The sequence below is a fragment of the Nannospalax galili genome, unplaced genomic scaffold, assembly GCF_000622305.1.
Source record: "Nannospalax galili isolate Female #2095 unplaced genomic scaffold, S.galili_v1.0 scaffold667, whole genome shotgun sequence".
Taxonomy (NCBI): Eukaryota; Metazoa; Chordata; class Mammalia; order Rodentia; family Spalacidae; genus Nannospalax; species Nannospalax galili.
In genome coordinates, this window is record NW_008358387.1 from 1,434,425 (window position 1) to 1,454,424 (window position 20,000).

A 20,000-nucleotide genomic window follows, 5' to 3' on the forward strand; every position below is an offset into this window, starting at 1 on the left:
GAGAGAGAGAACCAGGGACATGATTTTCATATGGGCCATTCCAAGGTCTCTGTCTACCCTCTTCTCACCCTCATGGTGACTTGACAACATTTCCATGGGCTTCCCTGGCCTCATTCATAGGTGCTATGGAACAGCTTCCCTGCACCGGGCTGCAAATGGGAGCAGGTGCATTGCTCAAGCCCTGATTAAATATTCCCATTGCCAACACAGCTGGAAACAGCTGGCCTGCTGAAGCTACTGCTCAGCCAGCAACTGGGAAGAACAGGGTAGCACGCTGCAGGACGGGATGTCCCACAGCTCAAGCATCCTTACTAGAGGACATTAAACAGTCAGAGCAGGTCCCACAGCTCCAGATGCGTCTCAGCTCTCACTGGTTGAAATTATTCCACCAGACAGCTACTTTTCTGGAAGTTTCTATGGCATGGCTTCTTTTCTAAAACAGATAGTGGGGGGTTTATTAGGTTTTCAGTGAAAAGAAAAAGACTGAAGTTCCTATGTGATCCACATGGCTCTCTGTGATTCACAGCCCCCACTCCTGGATCTGGCTACATAATTGGGGCAGGGGAGGGCAAGTGTAAAACAAAAATCAGCCTGAGGCATTGTTGTGGTCTCCAAACTCTGAGATCTTTGTCTTTTCATTTTGGTGTGATGACTGTGCTGTCTGCAGGGCCTGACACCTGAATGAGGTGTTGAATAAAGGTGTCATGATGCACTTGTGCTGGAAGGACTTTGAACATTTATCAAGCTCTTATTATCAAGCTCTTACTGTGGTCAGATGTTAGGCTAAGGCAGTGGTTCTCAAACCTGGCTGCATATGGGAATTACCTAGGAATTCCTGAAAATCCCAACACCAGATTCTACCTGGCATCAGTCAGATCAGAATCCAGCAGGGACATAGGAGGAGATATCACTTTTTATTCCTAGTACTGAAGATTGAACTTAAGGTCCGTGCATGGTAGGCAAGTGTTCTACCAAGGAACTATGGCCCCAGCCTCCTCCTCCTCCTCCTCCTCCTCCCCCTCCTTGTCGTCCTCATCGTCCTCGTCCTCCTCGTCCTCCTCCTCCTCCTCCTCCTCGTCCTCGTCCCCCTCCTCTTTGCTACAAATTGGAACCTAGGGTCTTGCGCCTGCCACTCAAACACTCTAGTACACAGAAAGTTGTGGAAATATAATCTAGTTTGGGGCAAAGAACATGCCGAGGTGCTGAGGCTGCAGCAGGTTTGATGGACTGTTGTGGGACTGAAAATGGCCACAGCAGCTTGAGAGAGAAGGGATCAAGCTCAGAGAGTGGTGAGTCAGATCACGTAGGACCTTGAAGGTCAGAAGGGGGACACTTCACCCGGTACACCCAGAAGCAGCTGACAAAGTCAGTCTGGGACCAGGTGTCAGCTGTGCATTATCTTTACAAGCACTGCTCATTGAGTTACAGTGTGCACGAGCAGGATCTCACTGGGAGGTTCAGCACCTCGGTAGACCAGAGAGCCCTGATGAGCTAGTCCCCCATTCCAGCCAGCAGAGATGTCAGGGTTGCTCTTGAGAAACCTGTGACCCTGTGACTCTCACAGCTGCCTGAACAGAAGGACACAGGAAAAGAGTGTGTCCATTTGACAGACAGGAAGAGAGTCTGAGAACAGTTACGCAGTCTGCCTAAGGTATGTGGTAGGTCACATGCAGAGCCAGGAGTCAAAGTGAGACTTCTGAAAGCATAGTCTGCTTTGCCCCAAGCGTACTCCTGGGGCTGTGAAAATAAGACCAAGATTAGGGGAATGCATGTAAGCTTATAGATTTTGAATTTAGGAGAGCTGGCAGGACTAGCTCCTTAGTTAGGATGTAAATTCAGCAAAGAGAACCAATACTCTCTATCCCCCTAGTGTCTCAGAGTGCTAAGAAACAGAGTTGGGACTTCCGATCTGAGCCATTTCCCTCAGACCCTCAGGGTCAGCATTAGCAAGCCAATCACTAACCACCAGAGGCATCTTGAATCCTTGTTGATTGGTCCTTAAGTGCTGATGAAAAGTGAGCCACTAGAAGGCTCGCTGGCTGGGTGTGTGAGTCAGTGAGGGAGAGAGAGAAGGGGTCCCTATGGGCCCCCTTGGCCATTTTGTGTGGTTCCTCTATTTTCCATTTTCACCACTAGAGGGTGAAATCGGACAAGAGAAAGAAGGTTGCTGCTCAACCATTTCTGAGACTGAAGAAAATGTTTTGTTTGTGGCTGTGTATTTAAGCCCAAAGGGAGGGCTTAATTCACTGGATGATTAAAGTGAACACCGCTTTTCACTGGGCTCACAAGCTGATGGGAATTATTTTCAAGCCACACTGACTTGTGGGACCACCCTAGATCTTTATAGATGTATAAAGCTGACAGGTTAAGGGGGCGGGGGGGGGGGGGACTCTAGGTTGGCCTGAAAATTGGATGTTTACAGATAATAGGAGGCTTTCAAAAAAAAGGACACTTTGTAGCTTCCTAGACTTTCAGAGCATTGATGGGAGTTAATGTTTCGAGAAATGGTATTATGATGAAGTTGCAAGCTGAGTTAATTTTCCATAAATAAAACGGTAAATTTTCATGGCTTGCTTTTCCTACCCTATCATGGGGGCGTGTACTCTCAGTGAATGAACAAGCTTTCCCATATACCCTTTCTTCTCTCTATGAGCCTTGGGTGAGACTGGCCTGGGTTTGAATATGGGCTGTCTCTAGTTGCGTAGCCCTGGGTGACTCACCTGATTTCTCTGAGGATCAGTTGGACATATGATATCGCAGGTTTGTCATGAGGTTTTTAGGGAGGACATGCCTGAGGGTCTCAGGTGCCTTGGGCGAACCCTAGTCCATGCTACCCATTTTCCATGTTTTAGTCCCTTTTGCCTGAGACCAGGAAGGCTGAGCCTGCCCCCTTAGAACATCTTTTGGGTCTTCTTCCTTTCCTTGTGTTTCTTTCCCCTTCCTTCTCTGTGAGCACTGGAGAACAGCTGCCCAAAGCCCAGCCACGTCTTTAGTGAGGGGGTGTATCTCCTTGAAGCCATCATTAAACCCAAGATTTGCATTTTAGAAGCTCCTTGAACTGCAGAGGAATGAACCTCATGTGCCAACCTCTTCAGATGCAAAACTATTAGTACTAATGCCTGTTGACAATTGCTGTAACTACTGTACACACAGGGCATGCTAGACATGGTGCTAAAGGCTTTATGTGCTTTTTCTTTTTTAACTCTTACCACAAACTATGAGGTAAGTGTTTTATGATGTCCTTTCTTTCAGGTTAGGACACTAAGGCTCAGAAATTTTAAATAATTCTGCCTAGGTCACGTAGCTATTGAGTGGCGAACCCAGAGTCAAAGCCAGTTGTGACTCTAACAGTTACTATGGAGATGGGGTTAGCAATCAACTTTACCTCAGGGTAACTTTACCTCAGGGTGACTTTACCTCAGGGTGACTTCTGGGGAAAAGCTGTGTGTCCATCTAGGAGGCTGAGAGGGAGAGAGGGCCACATGTGATAGAGACCTGGGAACACCTGGACCTGTAGTGTCATCTGAGCAGAACTCTGAGGACTATTTAGGGTTCAGGAAGAGCTGAGGAGGGAGAGGACATGGGAGGAACCACCGCTTGGGCAGAGACATGGAGAGGAAAAAAGACATTTGTTTTGGGGACCTAGAGGTTGCACTACATTGAGAGATACCTGTTGCAGAAGACGACATTGAAATGCAGGGACAGTGACTGACTTGGCCTAAGTCTTGTAGCTAAGTGTCAGGGCTGGGATGGGAACTGCTGTCCATTGGACTCCAGAGCCTCAGCTGGCTGGAGGTCACATAAGGATCTTAAGTTATTCACCAAATAAGGAAAAGGGTCTAGTACCTGTGGCTCCTGGGAAGATCTCAGGCCCGGCCAGCAGCCCAGCCACACCTAAGGCTCAGCATGCCAGAAATGTGGGGATTTCTGCTAGATTCTTCCTCCCGTCCCCTCTCCTCTCCCCTCCCCTCCCCTTTTTCTCTTTTCTCTTTTCCTCTCCCTACCCCTCTCCTCCCTATCCTTTCTTTTCCTTTCCTTATACTCTGTAGCCCAGGATAGCCTCAGACTTGCAGAAATCCTCCTGCTTCAGCCTCTCCATTAGAATCATGAACCACCCCACACAGCTAGAATAGTTTTCAAAGATTAAGATGTCAACTGAAGACTGCATTTTTGCACCATGCTTGCTCTTCTCTTCCTCTTCCTCCTCCTCCCCCCTCCTCTTTCCCTCCCCAATCAGGTTACTCCACTGCATAATACATTTCCTAATCTCACTCACTAAACAATAACAAGGCATGGACTTGCTTTAGAAACCATCAAGTGGCAAGTGACTGATAGAGGATCATGTCCCAGCCTGTGCTGCTCACTATGATCTGTCCCCTCTCCCATAATTCTCATCCTGCTTCCCATACCAGCCCCATAAGATCATAGGCAAAGCCCCAGAGGTCTGAAAGACTTGCCTGGACCAGTGCTTCCTGGCACCAGCAAGGACAGCGTACCCTGATCTGCCAGCTGCCTGGCACCCATCTACCTCCTAGTTTCCAGGGCACCATTTCTTCCCCACAGCAGCAGTTGCTGATAGATTCTAAGTTTCCCTGAGAATGTCCATCTACAGGGAATGGGACCCCAGGTCAGTGAGTTTTAGAACCAGTGGAGTCATGGCTATCTCTATCTGTGTGACAAAAATTACCTTGGTGGACAAAGATTTTGTTCATTTCATTCCCCGCTCGTTCTCTGGTGTCACCCACCTTTGTCTCCTCTTGTAGGATGGAAATTGTCTGTAGACAAAGGTAAGTGATAAGGGGTGCCAGAGAGCATCCCTGATTGTGGATATAAGGGTAATCACCAAGATGGTAATGAGAATAGGGACTCATTTCTGTGTCTTTGTGGAGGAGGGAAGCACATTCTTCCATCTATCAGTTCAGACGCCATTCAGCTATTCCCCCAGCATATGCACACCAAGCACCCATTCATTTTGGTGGTCGACACCAGAGAAACAGGAGGGGACAAAATGAACAAAATCTTTGCCCTCATTGGGTTCTTCATTCTTTTGGGCTATAGGGTATGGAAGGGAATCAGCCAATGAGCAAACAGATCAAACACATAAGTTAGACAACATTCACACTGACACAGATGCAAACAAACTATGGAAGCAAGGCTGGCGGGGGGATCTGTACCCAGACTGTCATCCTAGGTCCAGATGGAGCTAACATCAAGTTCCTTTTCTTCTAAGCAGATGGGTCTTTATTCAGGAAAGCCAGGTTTGCCTCTTACAAATAAATCCCAGGCAAGCTCCAGGATCTCACAGGAAGCTCAGAGCCAGAGTCTTGAGAGTGAGGTTCTTCTCCGCTCCATACAGGGCCAGTAAACTCTGAGTAGATGGGGTTATGGTGAGGATTGTGTCCAGGGACCTGGGCCCATCCTCCTAGTGATCAAGATCAGAATAATTTCATGTCCTACTGCCTCAGGCTGCCTAGAGAAAAAGGGCCTTCGGCTCTCTGTTGTAGAGGAGGTCAGGCGTTGTCCTGTCTCAGGAATTCTGGGGTTCAGTGTCCCAAGTCTGTCTATTGCCCACCATGGGATTGCCATGTTGTATGTGGCCCTGGTGCCTGAACTAATTCTGCTTTAGTTGCCTTCTATGTACGTCCCATAGACATCTTTTGCTTCAAAGTCTCGCAAACAGCAGAACAGATTTATTGGCGAATGCTTTGGCTTTGGAAATTTGGGTCCCTCTCCCTAAAGAGGACTGCCTTGGCTATAAGATACTTACGAACTTTAAAAAGTACTAAATGGCCTGAGGGATGTAGCTCAGTGGGTAGAATGCTTGCCTAGAATGTATGAAGCCCTAAATTCCATCCCCAGCAATTCATAAACTAGGTATGGTAGTTCACAACTGTAATCCCAGCACTTGGGAGGAAGGAAGATCAGAAGCTCAGAATCATCCCTGGATACATAAAGAGTTCTAGACCAGTTTAAAGTCATACTGCCCTGACCATTGCCGCTCTCTGATTTCAGAAGCTAAGCAGAGTTGGGCCTGACCAGTACTTAGATGAAAGTATCCCAGACCAGCTTGGGATGCATGAGATAAACAAATGAAAGGGAACTCTCCCACAAACAAACAAACAAGCAAACAAACAAACAAACAAAGAACTCCTGAATTTCAGATTATTTGTGGCCTTCCACTCACTATCCATCATTTAAAAGGGTCTATGAGAACCTTCTAGGCACAGGTGGATAGATTTAGTCTCCATTCTCATGCTACTTATAGTGCAGTGTCAAAGACAGCCAAGAGGTAGTTGTACCATGGGTCTGGGAGAGAGGAAATGGGTGGTGATGCAAAAAGATAAGAAAACAAGTCAAGGATGGCTTGTATGGAAATAAATTAGCTGGATTTATTATTTATAAAGAGTTTCCGGATGAACATTAAATCCTTAGGGAGGAGTCCAGGCAAGCCCTGTACTCACCAGAAGGGAGCACACACCCAGAGCCCCACACCCATGGGGCGGAGGTGAGATGTATATTATTAGTGTGTGTACCCCGTCGTAGCAACATGGGGGCTTTCAACAACAGCACTGGGTTTTCTCATGACTCTAGAAACTGGAGGTTCAAGATGAAGGTATGGGTAAGGTTAGTTTCTTTGGAGGCGTCTCTCCTGGTTTATGGACAGCCATCTTCTTAAACTTCGCACGGTGTTCTCTACACCTGTGATTTCTGATAAAGACATGAGTCAGATGAGCCCACCCGAAGGGCTTTATTTATCTCAGTTGCCTCTGTAAAGGTTCTGTTTCTAAACACAGCTACATTCTTAGGTTCTGGGGGTTGAGGCATGAGTGTATGAGTTGGAAGAGCATAACTCAACCTATGAAAGATGCGCAGTGGCTAAGTCAAGGTCTTAGAATCATATTGAGTAGTGTGGTCCCCATCTGGAAGGCTAGGGGAGTCACTGAAGAGTGTTATAGAGAATGATAGGGCTCCTTGGTGCCTTCCCCAGAATTCCTACAGCAGATGGAGAGCTGGAGAGGGCCTGAGATGGGTTCAGAAGCTGTTGGGCTGCTCTCTAGAAGAACTCTGGAAGAGGGAGACATGAGGAGATAGAAGAAACAGGAGCTATGATGGGCCATCTGCAGGAGAAGGGCAGGAGACTGTCCAAGTCGGCCATGGCTAGACCATGAAAACTCTCACTGAAAGCCCTGGTCTGATGGAGGATGATGAAGCCAAGTTGGGCTTGCATGCTGAGTTTAAGGGGCCTGTGGGATATTCTAGCCACATGCCTCTAACTCTTGGAAGCTATCTGGGTTGAGGACATGGATGGAAACCTCGATTTGCTCTGGATGGTTTGGGGAGCCATGGGATATATGAGGAAGGGAGCTGGTCATGAAGTCGCATCTTCAGCAGGGAGCTGACAAACACTTTAGATTGATGTGTGGAGTGACTAATACCTCCCCACCTCAACACACATGGAAGTCTAGTTAATTATCTAGCCTATGGTCTCTTGAGGAGCCTCTGGGGGCCTGGAGTTGGGGAGAGAATTTCAGTAGTCCTAGGTATTTATTCCCTTCCTGAGATCTGAGGGTGTCTAATCATTGGTGGTGAGTCACTGCCATCCTAGCTGAGTCAGCTGAGGTCCCCCTCCAGGGAAGGTCATTGAGGGCTCTTGTAGACAGTATTACCACCTGCTTGTTTATCTGGGGAGTAGGGAGAAGCAGTAGACATATGACTTTCTAGGGCAGTGAGAGCCCCATTACCCTGTCTGCACCGGCATGAGTTATGTCATCAGTAGACCAAAAGCATGAACTGGGCTTGAGGGTATGTGACTTCTATTTTTGGTAGTGTTAGCAGATTTGTCTTTTAAAGATGTCTTTCTCAAAGATGTCTTTGTTGTTATTAATAACAACAGCTTACATTTATAGAATCCTCTCTAGCTTCCAGACAATGTGCTAAGCACCTCACCTGTACTGTCTTGATTCATCTCTACAAGGCAGGCACTGGGGTTACCCCACCATACCTCCAGAGATGTCAAGGCATAGAGAAATAAAGCTTGCTGAAGGCTGAACAGTTTCTAAGCTACAAGGCCAAGATGTGAACTCCCACAGGCAGATGTCAAGACTCTGACCATTAATCACCATGCCCCATGGCTGTGTCTGTGGTTGTCATTGAATGTGTTAGCTTATAGAGGTGGCCTTGTGGTTACATACCCCTGAGGCTCATGCCACATCTTCCTCTCACTGGTAGCATAACCACAGGAAGTTGCTTATTTCCCTGTGTCTCATTCTTCTCTCTTCTGTAGGATAGGATAACAGTGCCTGCTAGAACAGAGTGAGTTTGATGAGGGTGACATATTACTACTGTAAGATACATAGTGTCGTGCTTAGACTGTAGGAAGGAAGTGCTTATTGCAGATGGTCTCCCCCAAATATGAGCATATCAGTGTCTACCCCATCCTTCAGGCTCTTTGTACCATGTGGTGGTGATATTCCTTCAGTGAGTACTGGGCATAGGTTCTTTATTCTTGAATTGGGATGCATCTTTACAACTGCCTCAGTCAACAGACTATAATAGAGGTAACATGGCATGACTTTTGACACTAAATGGTTAAAATATCTGTCTGGTGCCTCATTCGGGGTCCATGTCTCCAGGGAGCCAGGGAGAAGTCATGATGCCAAGGAGCTCATGGGAAGACCCCCCAAAAGGAGGTCCAAGAAACCCAGCTGTTCTGGTTTTAGCCCCTTGAGTTTTCCTTTCCTAGGCACCAACTAGAGAGTAAAGCTTGCAATCCTACCCTTGTGAGTGTGTGTGTGTGTGTGTGTGTGTGTGTGTGTGTGTTGTGTCTAGCTGGGAGTAGAACCTGGAGTCTCATGCATGCTAGGCTTGTGCTCTATCATTGAGTTATACCCCCAGCTCCAGCCACAGCCTCAGCTTTAAGCTACCTCAGATGATTCTGAACAGAGCAATACAAGCTGTCCTCACTACGTCCTGTCAAGATTGCAGATCTGCGAGCAACGGTTTCTGGGTTAAGCCTATACATTTTTGACTTATTTTTAATGCAGCACCAAGGAAAACTGAGGCACAGTGAGAAAATATAATTCAAGGTCATGCAGCACTAGTTAGGGACAGAGCCAAAAAGTATATCCTCCCCGCATTCAAAGCCTGCTTCTTCAATCTGCTGGCATTGTGACCCTTGGAGTCACTTAACTTCTCCATGCCTCAGTTTTATCATCTATATGTTAGGGATAAATATGTATGATTGTAGAGGTTCGCAGTGACAATCAAAACAGAATATTTCATTACTGGTGTACAGGAAAGAACCAGGGAGTACCTGAGTTGGCGTTTCAGTTGAGGTAGTCTGACGTCAGACTGCCAAATCCACGAAACTCTCACCAGCTCCCCTGAAGGAGACTGCACAGCAATATCGTAGGTACATTCAGTGTTCCCAGGAGGGCGTGACTTCCAGTCCTGCCATCCCCCTTTCTGTTCCCTGTGCATGGTGCTCTAGACTGCAGGCTGCACCAGAACTCCTCTTTCATAAGCACAGCCCAAGATTATGTTAGTTTTTTTTGGCAATCACATCACAGTGTTGACTCATTCTGAGCTGGCAGTGAAAATCCAGAGTGTCTTTGCCACATGTGCTAGCATCCAGATGCATTCCTTCCTATCCTGGATTGGTGCAGTTGAAGGCTTCAGAGACCAGTGTGCAGAGCTGTCTGCTGTTCCTGTGGCTCACTGCTGTACCTGCATGGGAAGGAGGCCAGATGGCTTCCTGGGTCCTCAGACACATGCTGGATCCTTGTGATATGTCTTCCCTTTTTCCTTAGGTTAGTTTGAGTGGTTTACTGATAATTATGGCCACAAAAAGACAGACTGGCTTCTGGGTTTTCATGCTTAGGAGGAAGGATAGGGTGAGGATGTCAGATGTCAGGGGAGTGCTAAGAAAGGGGCTGTGTCGTGTCCATGCTTGTCCTAGACTATAGCAATGCTGTAGTTGACTGTGATTTTTTTTTTCTGCTGCATCTGCATATGACCTTGTGGTGGCTAGTTTTAATTGTCAACTTGACACAACTCCAAATCACCCGAGAAGAGAGTCTCCATGAGAGATTGCTAGATCAGGTTGACCTGTAAGGGATTGTCTTGATTATGTTCACTGATGTGGGAAGATGGAGTCTAAAATTGGATGACACTACTCCCTAGTTTGGGGCCCTGGATGGTATTAGCGAAAGCTAGCTGAGAAGTCAGCATGAATGTATTTATTTCTCTCTCCTCTGGATTGTGGAGGTAATAGGACTAGCTGCTTTGAGTTTTGGTCTTAAGTTCCCTGTAATGATGGGAGGGAACCTGGAATTGTGGGCCAAATAAACCCTCTCTCCTCTCAGCTGCTTTTTATCAAGGTATTTTATCACAGTAACAGGAATGAAGCAAGGACAAGCTTCAATTTTGATCAGTGGGAACCTGAATAGGACAGAGGCCTGAGGTAAAGACAGAGACCATGTTCTCAGAAGAAATGGGCTTTGAGCAGACTGGTGATTCAGATGGCTCCCAATCTTTCCAAAGGTATTGCCACCCAACTCCTATTTTCTCAGCATGCCCACAAGGAAAAAATGATGTAGTTTTTGTTTGTTTGTTTTCCTTTGTCAGGTCTAACTTCTTGATGAGCTACAAATTCTCTAAGCGACCACATCATTTGATCCGACTAGTCTGGCAGTGTTTAGTGTTTGTTCAGGTGGTGACTAGGTGGTCAGTGAGTCCATGGACCATGGGTAGCTCAGAGTGGACTGAACACAGTCCTGGGATAGGGTGGCATCTCTTCTGTAGTCATTGTTGAGGGGGATTCTCACCCGAGGCTCTTCTCAGGCAACATAAGATACATAGTCAAATGGACACTGCTGCATCTGCCACTAACTTCAAAGCTCAAACACAATGTGAAAGAACAGTGCTGACACAGTCAGAGACGGAGCCACCTCTGCATGCTCGCCGTCTTGTCCTTGAGTTCTCCAAATGATGTTGTATTGATCTGCATCTCCCCCCTTCCATGGCTCCCTGGCCCAGGGTCCCTGCTGTATTCTGGGAATAAGAAGTTTCATCCTTGAAGAACCTTATTTGTCTATTCTTAAATTTTGAAGCTCTAAGTGAGTCATTAACATATTTTTCTTTTTTCTGTCATCTCTTCCTGCAGACTGAACAAAAATGGGGAGTGGCTCGGAGGACTGAGGAAATGATAAAAACAAAAAGCATTGCTCACAACTTTAGAAAGGTTAACCCCTTAGACAAGTGATAGAAACTTGCCCAAGCTAGCCTAAGTGAATTGGAAGTGGTTACAAGAACACTGTGTGTGTGTGTGTGTGTGTGTGTGTGTGTACCCAGGAGTAGACAGAGCAGGATCAGGGTGGAGATGCATTACAACTCTGGAGGAAGGGACTCAGTGTCAGTCTGCTCTCTATTCCTAAGATGAACAGCCTGAAAGAGGAAAGACCCATTTGGTTTAGGATTTCAGAGATCTCAGTCCATGGCTGCTTGGCTCTGCTGTTTCTGGGCCTGTGGTGAGGAAGAGTATTATGGCAGGCAGTGCCAGGTACACAATGTCTTATTTCATGGTGTCTAGGAAGATAAAGGAGAGGGGATGGAGAGATGGCTCACTGTTAAAAACATACACTGTTTTTGCAGAGTATTTGAGTTTAGTTCAGTTCCCAACACCTACATAGGCTGGCACACAACCACCTGTAACTCTAGCTCCAGGGGATTTAATGCCCACTTCTGGCCTCCATGGGCACTGCACTCATATGCACACATCCTTCCCCTGATATGCACATAATTAAAAATAAAATCTTTTAAAAGAGAAAAAGAAAAAGGGAGAGAGGAGAAAGTGTTAGAAACAAAATACACCCTTCGAGGGCATGCCTCAAGTGACCTGTAGCTCTAGTTAGGTCCTATTTCCTGAAGTTTCTACTACCTCTCAGCAGCCTATTAAGTTCTGAATCTATAATGGGTTAATCCATTGATGAGGTCAACATCCTTATAAGCCAACTGCCTCCCTAAAGTACTACTTCTGAACACTGGGGAAGCCTTCCTCACATGAGCCTTTTAGGGTGACATTTTAGATCTAAACTACGTGGGCTCCTGCCACTTTGGGTGCTGCAGTCCTCATCTACGCCTCACTTTCAATGTACTCCACGTTTTTATCTCTCTCTGGGCTGACTTACTTTCTATTGTTTTCTTTCTTTCTTTTTGGGGGGATGGGAGGCAGGAGGCAGGCACAAGTTCTCACATAGCCCAAGCTGGCCTCAAACTTGCTATGTAGCTGAGAACTTCTTGAACTTCTGATGCTCTTGCCTCTACCTTCCAAGTGCTGGGATTATACACATGCACCACCATACCTGGTTTATGTAGCACTGAGGATCGAACCCAGGACTTCATTCACGCTAGGCAAGAACTCTACCAACCGAGCTGCATCCCTAAGTCCTCTGGATTGCTTTTCAAGATTTGGTGGACATATGGCATCTAGAAACCAAGTCCTGCCTGTAACTCAATTGAAAATGCTATCCTCTTCAGTAATATCTTTAAAAAATAGTTTTAAGGTTGGGGAGATGTCTCAGTGTTTAGATCATGGACTGCTCTTGCAGAGCACCTGGGTTCAGTCCCCAGCACCCACATGGTGGCTAACAGCCATCTGTAACTTCAATTCCAGAGGATCTGATACCCTCTTCTGACCTCTGTGGGCATTGCATGACATGGGTGCACTTACATGCACATAGGCAATATACTCAAGCACGCAAAAATAATAAAATATTTTTAAATTTAATTTTTGCACATTTCATATAATGTATTTTTATTGTATTTAGATTCTCCTCTCCTACCTGAAACCCCCTTATTAATTCCCACATAATTTCATGTACTGTAATGTATACATATAAAAGTCTCTATAATCAAATTTGTGTGCCCAAATGCCCTTCTGGTTCGACCACTGGAGCCTGGTCAAACTACCAAGAGTCTCCCCTTAAATGAGACAGATTCTCCCCCTTCTAGTCACCATCAAGTGCCAATACTTCCTCCAGTATGCTTTGGGTTTCTTACCCACGTCCCCATGTCTATACTGGGATTTTGTTTGGTTTGAGTTTGCATGGGACTTGTGTATGCTGTCCTCATTGCTGTGACTTCGAATAAGCAGCTGACCAGCTGTCTGGAAAACTGTTTCTTTGTGGTCGTCTACCACCTCTGGCTCTTGTAGTCTTTCTACCACCTCTTCTGCAATGATCCCTGAGCCGTTGGAGGCAGAAATTTCATATAGGTGTCCTGTTCAAGGATAAGTACTCTGTAGCCTCTTATTCTCTGCACTTTGGCCAGTTGTGGTTTTCTGTGAAAATCACTGTCTGCTGCATAAGGAAGGTTCTCTGCTGAGAGTTGGGAGATGCATTCATCTCACTCAGGACGATTGTTTCCAGTTCCATCCATTTACCTGCAAATTTCACATTTCAAATTTCAATATTTATTTTTAAAATATTTTATTATTTCTACTTTATGTGTATGAGTGTATTGCCTACATGTATGTAAGTATACCCATGTCATGCAGTGCCTACAGAGATTAGAAGAGGGCGTCAGATTCCCCTGGAACTGGAGTTACAAAAGGTTTTCAGCTGCCATGTGCTCATAACCTCTGAGCCATCTCTCTGGCCCCTCATAATTTCCTTTTTAAGACAGCTGAGTAATAGTCTATAATGTATATGTATCACAACTTCATTATACAATCATCAGTTGATGAACATTTAGATTGTTTTCAATTCCTGGCTGTTATAAAAAGGGCAGCAATGAACATGGATGAGCAGATATTTCCGTAGTAGGGTATACAGTCTTTTGGATATAAGAACCAGAGTGGTATGACTGGATCATATGGTAGGTCAACTTCTAACTTTTTGAGGAAACTCCACCTTGATTTCCATGGTGGTTACAGCACTTTCCATGGCTATCAGCAGTGGATAGGAGTTTCTCTTTCTCCCATCTACATCTTTGCCAGCATTTGCCCTTGTTTTTAGGATCTTAGCCATTCACCTTTCAGTGGTATCTTAACTGCCAGAGAACAGTATTATAAACATACAAATAAGTGAGGACCACAGATGTTCAACGAGCTACAGCACATTTTCCTGCTAGGACTGCGGAGATGCCCTGCTTGGTACAAGAAGAAACCAATGTTTACAGAGGTCTTTGGGGCAGTGAACACCCTGGGATCCTGTTAGAGCACAGGGGGACTATATGATGCATGGATATTCATGATTGACTGAATATGTGAATCCTTGGGGTAGGATACTTTGAAAACACCTGGCTGTTTATCCCAGGGTACCAAGTTGATACCAGGTTTCAAGTTTGAGTTCATTAAGTTCACCAAGATCTCTTAGCAGCACACCATCTCCTTTCTTCCGCCTCGTGTCCATCACACCTTCGTCTAGCAGTAGCATTTGCTTCATTTCTTTACCAGTAACTGGGATAGTCAGTGTAGGTCCCCTGATTAAGGGGTAAACTGTGACTAATCAGACACTGCTTGGGAATTTCTGTCTCAAAGCCTCATGGTTTTGAGAAGCTGAGACAGGAGGATTGCTACAGTTTTTAAGGCCAGCCTAAGCTAAATAGTGAGCTCTAGGGCAGCCTGAGATACATAGTGAGACCTTGTCTCAGAACACAGTACACAGGCAAACAACAAACAAAGCCTCAGATGGAATGTGCCTCTCCTTTCCCTGTTTTTTGTTTTTGTATTTGTTTTTTTGTTTTTTCCCTTCTTGTTAAGTTAAGCCTAGGGACTGTCTGCCCCTTATAGTCAAGATGCCAGGAGGAAGAGTCCAGGCTTACTGAGTCCATCTATGATGTGACTGAGGGCTTAGGCTTTGCAGTTCTAGCTTTGACCCCCAGCTTAGACACTCCCTAGCTGTGTGACTTTAGACAAGTTATTTATCTCTGCCTCCGTTTTCTGGTCTTCAAAATGGCAAGATTAGGTGAGATCAAGCAGTACAAAGACTTTCAAGTACAATGCCGGGCACATGGTGAGCATTCACTACATGTCGGGTCTCAGTTTACACAAGTGATTTGTGCAGAAAAAAGTCTGAGGGAATTATATTCCTTTAAACAAAGGAGAAAGAAATCAGAAGGCATAGGCACATTAGGGTGAGTTCAGTGGCCTCTCCGGGGCTGCGTGTGTCTGCCCACCCACCCTGAGGTGGGTTAGCTGTGGAGGAAGGAGCTCTAGAGCTATGCCCAAAGGGACATTCAAAATGAGCAGCTGTCTTCATTTTTCAAGAAAATCCAGAGACCGGTGCTTACGTCTGGTTTTCTCTTTTTTCCTTTTCTGGGAAAGTTCATGAGTTCTTGGCCCTAAATAAGCTTAGTTCTCTACAGCTTTCCACAAGGAAATTAAATTTTCAGGTCCTGCACAAAAGTTTGGTTATCACTAATATAATCATTGTTGCTGTCACTGTAGATCAGTAGGAGCCAGAGGGAGGACGAGATTCCACAGCAAAGAACAAGTATTTCCCTTCTGCCCTCCTTTAGATACTGGTAAACACATGTATGCAAGGTAGCACACACCCTCTGGCACATATGTGCTCAACTGCACACACATATGTAGACAAATGACTTCCCTAAGAATAACATTTAAAACTATTATATGTGTGTATGATGTATGTATGTATGTGCATATTTTGTGCATACGTTTGTGCTTGCACATAGAGGCTGATTGCCGGTGCCTTCCCCAATCGCTTGCCACCTTGGTTTTATGAGACAGGATCTCTTGCTTACTGAGTGGCTGGACTGGCTGGCCAGTGAGCTCCAGAGATCAGTCTATATTTGTGTCTCCAGTACTGGGGTTGCAGATGCATGTGACAGCACTCCCATGGGTGCTGGGGATCCACACTCAGGTTCTCACACCTGTGTGGCAGACACTTTATTGACTGACCAAGTCATCTCCCAGGTCACCTCAGGGATAACTTTTATCCTGAGTGATTTAAAAATATTCAATCCATACATCATATGAAACATCTATTTCATCTAAGCTAAAAACTGGAAAGAGAGGAAGAAGGGGTTGCTACCAGTACGATTGTGTACTGTTCTTGCCTACTAGAATATTCTGAAGCAATGAACTCGGGGAGAGGTACCTGCCAGCATCTCATAAAAAGTAGGCTGTGATTTAAGGAAGGGTTTGCTTTGGCTCATGGTGTACAGACCATCATGGCAGGAGCCTGAAGCAGCTGGTCACACTGCATCTGCAGCCAGGAAGCAGGGAGTGGTGCATTCTGGTTCTTAGCTTGCTTTCTCCTTTTCATTCAGTGTGGGACCCCAGTCCATGGAATGGTGTGGCCCGTTGTTAGTATGGGTCTTCCTACCATTATAGTAGTTTGCTTTTCTGTTGCTCTGATAAACACCATGACCAAAGGAATTTAGTGGAGGAAGGGGCTTATTTCAGCTTACACTTTTAAATCACAGACCGTCATGAAGGGAAGTCAGGGCAGGGACTCAAACAGGACCATGAAGGAATGCTGTTTACTGGCTTGCTCACTGCTCATCCTCAACTACTTTTCTAATAGAGCGTAAGCCTACTTATCTAAGGATGGTGCCACTCACAGTGGGCCGAGCCCTTCCATTTTAATCATCAGTCAAGACAATCTCTTACAGACATGGTCACAGGCCAATATGACTGAAGCATTTCTTCAGCTGAAGTTCCCTCTTCCCAGGTAATGCTAGGTCATGGGAAGACTAACCAGGCCACCATCTCAATAACCCAGTCTAGAAACAGCCGCACAGACATACCCAGAGGCTTATCTCTTCAGAGATCCCAGATCTTTTCAAGTTGATGGTCAAAATTAACCATCACACTGCCCAAACATTCTGGGCTGCACATGGCTGCTCCAGCCACAGGCAAGATATAGGGGTAAGGACAAAATGCTGAGAAATTGAAAAGATGTTCCTGCTACACCTGTCCCCCTTTGAAGAGCTTTCTGGAAAGTCTCACTTAGCAGTTACATCTTACACCTTATTATTTACTAGTTGTATGCTCAGATGACCAATCCTATGTACAAAGGAAGCTGGAATGTCAGTAACTTTAGCTTGGCGTATTTTTTCCCTAACAATATTGAGTACTTGTAAAGAAGGAAGGTGGGAAGACCCCAGCAGTATCTGCCACACTATCTTGGGGACTGGTGGAACGATTCACTGAGATAATTTACGTTAAACTCCTGGCAGAATGCCTGCTGTTATTATTTAGTGGAGACACCCACATCTTCTGAGAGGCTCCCCCAGTAACAACTCAAATGGAGACAGTCTCCTCAGTGTTCTGGGACTCCCCCTACCTCCAGTGCCTCCTGACTGGGTCTGACTCACGCTTGTGACTCACACAGTCACCCAGAGTTGTCTATCGCTGCTGTGGTTCTCAGAAGTATCACCTGCTATTTTGAAAACCTGTAGCATGAAATGACTCTATCATTCAAATGTAATTTAACATGTATTTCCTATCATGAATAAATCTATATCTGTGTGTTTATTTTTTTTTCTCCCAACCAGGTTATACATTCTCCAGGGGTAGAATCATATTTTATTCCCATATTCTTGCCTCAAATTTCAGATTACTGGTTCTTATATACAGTAGATGCTTCAGTGAATAGAAGGTTGTTCAGAAGTCGTCAGCTTTTGACTAAGTCTGTGGTAGGATTGAGGGTAAGGAACACAAGGTTTTGTTCACATACACAGTAACAGATCATATTCTTTGGATTATTGGTTCTGTCTGTGTTGGTTTTCAAACCTAAGGTAGCCACTGTGTCATCATCTGATAAATGTGTACCATGAAGACCCTCAGATCAAGGGGACTTGGATACAATTGAGGTTTAGGATTCCCACCTGGACTCAAATATTCATCCATTCATTCATCCATCCGCTTAATCAGTGACAGCGCCTTCTGTGTGCCAGGCACAGTTCTGAGCATGCTCCTCTTGCTGGTGTGGCTCTTTCCATTTTGACAGAAAGGGATCCTGTGCTTAGCAATACTCACTTTCTTCAGAGGTTGACCAAGGGACTTCTCTAGGCCATCTGCATCAGAACCATTCCCTGAAGTTGACTTGTCCATCTGCTTTCTTGGGGATTCCTGTCAAGTAGTTGCAGAACAAGAACATGAAGCAGGACCATTACAGGTGAGTAAGCCCCACATTTACCTCCTTGTTTCTATTCAGTACATGTTCTGGTCCTTTTGACATAAAAAATAAACTGCTAGCATTTCCTTTTACTTACAGTCCACTGGAAAGAAGGATATGTCCACAGGGAAGGTCAGATCTTATCCCTCAAAATGAATCCATTCAGATGAAAGAGTTTCCATTTTGTGTATGGTGTTGTGCTAGCCATATGTTAGGCAAGACTAGCTTTTATTTTTTCAGTGCTGGGATTGGAACCCAAGGCCTCTTGCATGCTTGGAAAGTGTTAGAATTCAGAGACACATTCACAGGCTGAGCACAGCCATATGAACAAACCAATTAAGTAACTAAATAAATATTTCACTTTACTTATAGGATTAGTTCCATGTTTCTAGACTAATAGAGCACTTGCTATGTGCCAGACCCCATGTGTAATGTCTTAGATAACGTTTCTCCTTGGATTCTTTGGAGTCCCATATGCACTCTGAGAAAGATGAGGTGTCAGTCATTATTTGGTACTTTCTGCCTGCCTTCTGCTTTGTGTTGAATCTGTGAATGAGTGAAGAGGAAGGAAGACCCAAAAGAGACCTGTGCTGGATAGGTTTAGTGACACACCTGGGTTGAGGGAGCCTCAATTGGGGGATTGCCTCCATTGAACTGGCCTGTGGCCATGTTGTGGGGACAACTGATGCTGGCTGTGTGATGTGAGAGGGCCCAGCCCACTGTGGGTGGTGCCACCCCTGGGCAGGTGGGCCTGTGTTGCATAAGAAAGCAGGCTGAGCAGGGGCCAGGGGAGCAAGTGAGTAAGCAGCAATCCTCCATGGCCTGTGTTCCAGCTCCTGCCTCCAAGTTCCTGCCCTGAGTTCCTACCTTGAGATTCCTGATGAACTGTGACCCAGGAGATGTAAGATAAATTAACCCTTTCCTCCCCAAGTTGGTAGTGGTCAGAGTGTTTTGTCACAGCAATGGACAAACAAACTAGGACAGAAATTGGTACCAGAGAGTGGGATATTGCTGTGACAGACCCGACGTTGGAGGACTGTGGAAGTGTTTGGAACTTTGGGCTGGAAAAGCCATTGAGTGCTCAGAGTTTGTTGCTGTGGAGCTTGGAACAGTTATGCTGAAAGAGTTGTGAATAATGGAGGCCTGGCTTATGAAGCTTCAAAGGGGAGCAGAGACTATCAAGGCTATTTGTGTGATATTTTGAATTAAGAATCTGTTGGTTCTAATCAGCTGGGGTTGAAAAATCAGCTATGATTAAGAAGAGACCAGAACCTGAAATAAAACCTTTGCTTTGCTAGGACAATTGATACTGGTTAGCAGGGGCTGAAAAATCAGCCGTAAGTAACAAGAGACCAGCATCACTGTGGTGAAATCTTCTGGGAGGTATTTCCTCAGGGTCAGCACACAGAGGAACCTGTGCCTCTATGTCAAGCTGGAAGCAGGTAATGTGTAAGAGTCTCCTACATGGTTCTGGTGTTGAAAGTGTGAAGGGGTCACAGAGAGCAGCTGAGGCTTGGCACACAGAGGCCAGGAAAGGCCATAGGTGAAAGTGCAGCTTCAGTTGCAGTAAAGACCCCAGGATTGAAGGGGTCATGGAGAAAACCTGAGGCTTTTCACCCAGAGAGGCAAGACGAGGCCATTGATGAAGGTGTAGCCTCAGTTTCAGTGGAGACCCTAGTTTTTTGGAGATGCCAGAATCGTAGGATGACCACCAAGGACAGCAGTAGGTATGGAATGGAGCTGCCCTGGGTCTTCAAGGTGAGATGTATGTGCTGTGGATGGCAGAGTCAGAGAATTGGAGCTGCCAGAATCCTTTGGAGCCCAGAAGATCGTGAGTGAATCCCAGATGTCCAG